General features: G+C 50.7%; 1 pseudogene; it reads right to left on the bottom strand.

Annotated features, from left to right (window-relative positions):
- Positions 1-3,993, bottom strand: part of LOC119341009 — a 7,688-nt pseudogene extending 3,695 nt beyond the window's left edge.
- Between the last annotated feature and the right edge of the window lie 3,384 nt (positions 3,994-7,377).

Consider the following 7,377-nt stretch of genomic DNA (forward strand, 5'->3'; position numbering starts at 1 on the left):
ACAGAGCATGCCACAGCTAACGATGTAAAGCAAACAAGGCAGATCATAGATAATATATGCTATGTGACAGAAAAATTAGTAGTCAGAGATCCATCCAACTTGAATGGAGAAACAAATTTAACCAATGTATTATACAAAGTACGACAGCTGAGAGAAGTGTTGTGACAGAATAATAACAGATAAAACAGCTCATAGAAGTTGGTTTCAGATGTTATATATAAGGTATAATCGCTCTAAACCAAATTCTTACTGCGGGTTCATTCGGATTCTTTTTCAGAGCTTCGGTATAGTGAGCTGCTGCTTCCTGATATTTTCTGTCGTAGAAGAGCTCATTGCCTGCAACATGCATAGTGGGGTACATTCAGATTCTAGAAGCTGTCATTCTACATCACAACAGCATGCACCACTAGATGGAAGTGAATGTATCATGCTTGAAGAAAGGAAATAGATTGCTGGCAGGCTGTGTCACGCAGTATTACCGATCCATGGCGTGGTTTTTGAAACAAAGCATGGGAAGTATTCAATTCCATCCATTGCATGACACGTTTTTGCAAAGTTATAAGCCATAGTCCTCCTATGGTATTTCCTGTACAGACACAAGAAGTACTGTATATATACAACATGAAATGCTCACATAACATATTTTTAACCTACTACTTCCTTACGTCTAAGGCGTTTTCTCAATTTGATTCCAAATGTAGGCCTTTCTACACTCCCAATCAGAACTGCTCCCAATGCAAATTTTCTCATGTTGTTCCAATTCAGCCCCTAATTAGTTTCGTCGACAACTGGACCTATAACTTCAGTATTTATTGGCTTATTGTAGTTGGGAGGAAACAGAAAAGGTGTTTGAAATTGGCGAATGGTGAATTGGTGATACTGGTATTTTACCAACAGCAACCTTAAAATCTTGCGCCCAACTCTAAAAGGGACCTACATATTCGATGGAACGAAGTACGTATCTCTTTTTGCAGGTAAAAACCCTGAAATTCACAAGAACGTCAACACTCAGTACAAACAATCCATCGAGAAATTCCTTCGATTGAGTTAATTGCATTCAGATCCAAATAATTTAGCAGGATTTGTGCGCGATTCTATATGATTTCATTCTCAACTTTTCTCTCTCACACACACACTGACACAGAGAGAGAGAGAGAGAGAGAGAGAGAGAGAGAGAGAGAGAGAGAGAGAGAGCAGTGGTGCATGAGGGGGCCGAACGAACCTTGCTCCCAGGAACGGCGGTAGTCGGCCTCCTCGGCGTCGAGCCGCTCCTGCTCGTCCCTCTTCCTCCTGGCGCTCTCCGTCTCGCGCCGCTTGCCCTTGGCGCGCGCGGAGTTAATTGCACAGAAGTACCACAATTCGGGCATCACATGCAAATTGGTACCACGATTGCTAATTTTTGCGTGTCAGTACCAACATTGATCCAAATTTTTGTAAAAAAGGCTAAAACGCTGATTTATACGTATTGACAGTGTATCTGACCGTTGGGGCCCGTCTGTCAGGTGCCAACGTGGCATATTTTTTGCAGAAAACCCCTTGGCTTTATATGTAATCACATAAATGCCCATTTTTTCGCAGGAAAACCGCCATTGAGAAGGATTTTTTTTCGTCCGCGACCTCCAGGTCTGCGGCTGCGCGCGCTATCCACTAGGCCGCAGCGACGCTGTTGACGGGATCCAGGTGAAACATTTATTATACTAGCACACACACGCTGGGCCGGCAGCTGGGCCAAGCAAAGCCTGCCATATTTTACAAAAAAATTAGTAGATGCAAAATGATCATTTTTAATAGATGCAAAATGATCATTTTTTCTTATTTTTACACAGGCTGTATTAATAGAATTATCTTTGAGAAAAATATTAGTTTGGTAAACATGCAGACTACTACATGTGTTATTTTTTGACAAATAGAAATATGAACCCGAGAATGAAACTTTCATCGTTTTAAAAAGGTTCAATATATAGGTGACAAATGGTTTTATAATACAAAAAAAGTTCATCGTATATTTATATAAAATCATTGTATATAAAAAAATGTTCAATGTTCAGTGTGTATTTACAAAAAATATGGCAGAATAAAAAGTTCACTATAAACTTAAAAAATGTTATGGTCATTTTGCATCTATTATTTTTTTTACATAATGCGCGGTGAATATTTATTACAAAAATGATCAATATAAGTTAAAAAAATCTTAATATATGTTGAACAATTTTTGTAACATATATTAAGAAAATTGTTCAACATATATTACAAAAATGATCAAACTTCCATTTTCAGAATATCTTGAATTTGAGGAGATGACACCAAACTTCCATTTGAATAATGTGGAGTATAATACAAATGTTTTTGGATTTCAGAATATCTTTGAACAAAAGGTGTTAACCAGCTTAGAAAGTAACCTTGTTTGAACTGAATGTTCATACTATTGTACCATATTTTCTTATCCTTTTCTTTTGTTCCCTGTAGGCTGTCCAACTTTCAAGTGAAAATATGGAGGTTATTTACAGAGTTGTTTCTCCTGATGCATGATTAATCAAAACTGATGGTGATATCACCATAGCATAGCCAAACTCTGCCAGAGATTTACAAAGCAAAGGGAAGGCACTCAACACCCATAGTTACCTCCCTTGTGGTACGGAACATCTTTGAGAAGCAAAGCCAAATGAGCTTGCTGGACTTGTTATGTTTGAATTTGTTGGTTTGGTTTTTGAGGACACCTGTACACGCAGTGTAATTTGTTTGTTCGTTTTTTAAACAAAGCAAATGTTTTTTTGTTGTCGCTGCATTAGTCTCTTTATCCTGTTCTGGCAAGGACAGACAGAAACTTCTGAATCTCAGTCATTACCATTGGCAGCCCTATCTTTCCCCTTCTTTTTTGCTCTGCTTTTTTACAAGTGCCCTGGCCATGTAAATCGCTTCTATCTTCACCTTGGAGGTCCCTTATTTTCAACACCGTTCCGCTGCAATCTGTTGAACCGTGATCGGATCTGTACACAGATGTTGAGGACCAATGCCTTCTTTTTTTCCTTGCGGGAAGAAGACCAACGCCCTTCATCAGTACCAGTACTGATACTACCTGAATGTCAAACTACCTGAACTGTCTTGCACCTGGTTATTTCAGACGGACGGGCAAGTTCAGCACTGCGTTTTAACAACTTCGCGCGACGTCAAGCTAAACCACTTCACACATCCCTTTTGCAGACCAATGCGTTGCAGTGATGGCAGTGACAAGTCCACGGCATGGCGCCCTGCTGCCAAGGCCACGAATGAATGCAGCAAGGGTGGATAGACGCAAACGGCAACGCCGGGCGCCGGCCAGTTCCGCACCGTCACTTCAGGCGTCCAGAACACCGTCACTTCCGCAGAAAACAGAAAACAATATCTTTGCTTGGCCCAGGTGCCGGCCCAGCGTGTGTGTTCTAGTATAACAAAACTTTCTCCTGTATAACGTCAACAGCGACGCTGTGGCGTAGTGGCTAGCGCGCGCAGCCGCAGGCCTGAAGGTCGCGGGTTCGAATCGCCCTCGGGCGCGTTTTTTCGACCATTTCGGTTATTTATTTGTTCAATTCGCCGGAAACTTTCGAACAAGTCCGTGAAAAACTTGCGAACGAAAAAAAATCCTTCTCAATGGCGGTTTTTCTGCGAAAAAATGGGCATTTATGTGATTACATATAAATCCAAGGGGTTTTCTGCAAAAAATATGCCACTGACAGGCGGGTCCCAACGGTCAGATACACTGTCAATACGTATAAATCAGCGTTTTAGCCTTTTTTGCAAAAATTTGGACCAATATTGGTATTGACACGCAAAAATTAGCAATCGTGGTACCAATCTGCATGTGATGTCCGGATTGTGGTACTTCTGTGCAATTAACTCCTTGGCGCGCGCCCGCGCGGCCACCTTGTTCTCGCAGCGGAGCTCCCTGCCGCTGTCCGCCCCCTCGCCGGCGCCGCCGCAACCCCTCAGGGGTCGGGGCGAGTGCACACTGAACATGCCGCCGCGGCGAGGATGGACTAGACTAGAGGATCGGCGTCGGGGAAGTGCCGCCTCCTCGACTGGCCGGACGGTGGTGCTCGTGTCGTGCTAGCAGTGCGAGTGGAATGGCACACCAGCTTTTGAATTTCAGATTGCCCCTCGTGACTCTGCTACTAGTACTCCTCCGGAAGCTCTACCCCGCCCTCGGGAAGCCAAAAGTCCAAAGACGTGTGCATGCAAAGCGTAGTTAGAGCATCTTGCCTTCCCGAGGCACCCTTCCAAGAGCAATGATGAGCAACCAGTGAATCGCTGCTGGAAGAGCAGCGGCGCTAGCAGTAAATTTAAGTTTGGCTCGCCAACTGCCATCAGCTAGCCACCCAACACATTTATCTCTTGATGCATCTCCCGATCTCCGGCTCCGGGCTCCTACTCTACCTCCACCGCAAAATCGACCCTGCTCCGGCGAGGCGCAGGCGTGCGCACGGTGGACAAAGAGCCCCACGCCATGCATGACTACGGAGATTTTCGTTCGTTCGTTCAAATCCTAATAATCTTTGGGGAGGATGTACAAATATGAAATATGGTGGCGTGTAGTACGTCATATTAAGTTCGTACCGGTGCATGTGATACGTACGTCGACGCGTGTGTTTATCTACTTCCTCCGTTTCATAATATAAAAACGTTTTTCAAACTGTTTTAGATTAATAAACATTCTTATATTATGGGACGGAGGGAGTATTTTTTTAGAATGAAAAGGACTTGGGCGCTCCCCCTCCCCGCGCCGCCAGCCACTCCGGCCGCGGCGGCCACCCAACCCCGTCCTTGCCCGCCCGGGCAGGTGTGCCACCCTCCGCAGCCATGCGCTCGCGCTCCTCCATCGACGGGCCCTCTGGATGGGGCACGCTGGTATCCGTGCCGGATCTAGCCCGATCCTCCAGTTCGTCGCAGGTCTCGGACTCTCAACCGCCTCTCCTAGCGTCAATGGCCAGCCCCGCGCCTCCGGCGCGAATCCTACTGCGGGGAGTGCTCCAAGGTGGCTCCTGCGTTCCACAATGGTCCAAGCCGTGACCCCCCGCTTTGAGAAGAGCAAGCTGAAATCCATAGTGATAGTGCCATCCTCCGCGCCGAGCGTCTCCTCTTTGGGCGATGGGGATGGGTGGACGGCGGTCAAGTCGCGCAAAGACCGACGCGCTGAGAAGAAGCTTGCTGGTAGCTCGGGGCGCCCCATCTCCAGGCGGTCCGGCAGGCGCTCCGCCATTAATGGCCACAGGGGGAGACACGCCTTCTTAAGCCGCTTCGACGGGCTCTGTTTCCGGTGCCTCAACTCTCACCATCATAGGATAGACTGCCGCGACCCGCTGCGTTGCATTATCTGTAAGGAGCAGGGGCACTACCGTCGTGAATGCCCACTCAACCCCAAGAACAAGGGGCGGGGCGGTCGGCCAATCCGTCTTCTCCAGCACGGCGCCACCACCCCTGCCGGCCACCATGGATCGCCGGGTGTACCACACCGACGCGTCGCACCACCCCAGGTCAAGCCTCAAGATGGTGATCAGTACGCCGGCCATCGAGCACCAGGAGTTCCTTCTCCGCAAGCACACTGTGCTGCTGACGGCCTCGGTGGCCCGACACGCGGCCAACCCCATGTCGGCGGGCTGGGCCATCGAAGACCAGCTGCGCAAGCCACCACATCTGTTGTGTGTAACCAGCCACGATCCAGAAGACTTCTTCGTCCACTTCGAGCTCCCCGCGCACAAGGTGAACGCAGTGCGCCGCGGCTCCATCAAGGTCGACTACATCGAGTTCACGATCAAGGGATGGCACGAGGACGACCACGACCTGCCCCAAGACTGCAAGCTGCACGTTCGAGTCGTCATCGAGAGAATGCCGATGCAGCTGTGGTCGCTAGAGGGGGCAGGGAAGGTGCTCGACGACCTCTGCATTGTTGACAGGCTAGATAGCCGCACCCACGAGCGCGGCCACACCTACTCCTTCGCTTGCTGGGTGTGGGTCGGAGACATCGCATAGATCCTCACCAAGCGCACGATCGGGCAGGCGGTGCGGGGGGCTGGCCACGTGGAGGCGATGCTGGGCTTCTCGCTGCCCAGCCGTGAGGTCGCGCCGCCCCCAGGAGTCATGCAGCTGGAGCTGCTTGTGCACGTGGACCACATTGAGGACTGGACTCCTCCATCGCCGCGCTCGTCCCACTCGCGCCAGAGTGTGCTTCCTTCCTCCGAGTCCAAAGATGACACCCCCCTTCCCCGCGATCTACATTTGGCGTTTGGACCCGACACGTTGAATACTGCTAGGGCCGGGCAACCTGCGGTGCCCTCCACTGGCTGCCAGGGGCTGTAGTTGGGCGGACGGCGGCGCGACCGCGACGACCATGACCAAGACAGAGACCGGGGCGGTAGACGCACATGGAAGGACACGCTCCTTCGCCGCGGCCACGGTGCTCGGGACAAAATATAAAGTGCAGTTGCTGATGACAATCACAATCAACAATCAGGTGAGCAACATAAGGTGCTCGTGCAAAATCGATTGTGTTGAATAAAACACAAGCTAACGACCTATCGAAGACCGGATAGGCGACTTAGGTTGTTGGCTAGTTTAGGCGAGGAGTAGTTTTTTTTGGTTGATCGGGATGCCGAACACGTCTCCGCCACGCCTCCCCTTCGTGTCCGTGCTGAACTTTTGCACGGCGGTGCCGGTGCCTCACCACGGCCACGTTCGCTGGCGAGGGCGGCGGGTGGAACTCCTCGACGACGAGGGAGTGGTGGTGGATGCATGCAGTGGAGAGGGCGATGCGGCGTGGCGGGTGGGCCAGGAGGTGGTGTTCCCGTGCCACGTCGCAGAAACTGCGGCAGCTGACCGGTGGGGCGAGGTGGGGGTGAATTTCGAGGTGAGTAATGGCGAGCGGGGGGCGGGAGGGGGGTTATTAGACCGACGCCTCGGCTCTCTCCCTCCCCACACCTCACAAATCTCGCCCGTGGGAGCCACCGCCCGACGCCGCTGTGACAGCTAGGGTTCAATGACGACGAGGGAACAGCAGATGTGGGCGCTATCCGACGGCGACGAGATCCTGATGGGGCGGCTGAAGGAGATCGACCGATGGTTCCCGACGGCGAAGTCATTCAACGACGCATCGGAGGTGGTGCGGGACAAGCTGCGCGGGGAGGAGATCCTCAGGTGCTTCCCCAATTACGACCGCCAGCCGGCGATGGGGGTGCTCCTGTGGGCGATGCTCGAGGCGGAGTCGCTGGTCCCGGAGCAGAGGGAGAAGTGGAAGGTGTTCCGCTCCCTCCGCTACCGCCTGATCCAGCCGAGGGCGCCGCCTCCGGCGCAACAGGAGCTGCCGAGGGAGGTGGTGATGGGGATTCCTGCCCCCGGATCCAGGTGGCT

The sequence above is a fragment of the Triticum dicoccoides genome, chromosome 7B, assembly GCF_002162155.2.
Source record: "Triticum dicoccoides isolate Atlit2015 ecotype Zavitan chromosome 7B, WEW_v2.0, whole genome shotgun sequence".
Lineage (NCBI taxonomy): Eukaryota > Viridiplantae > Streptophyta > Magnoliopsida > Poales > Poaceae > Triticum > Triticum dicoccoides.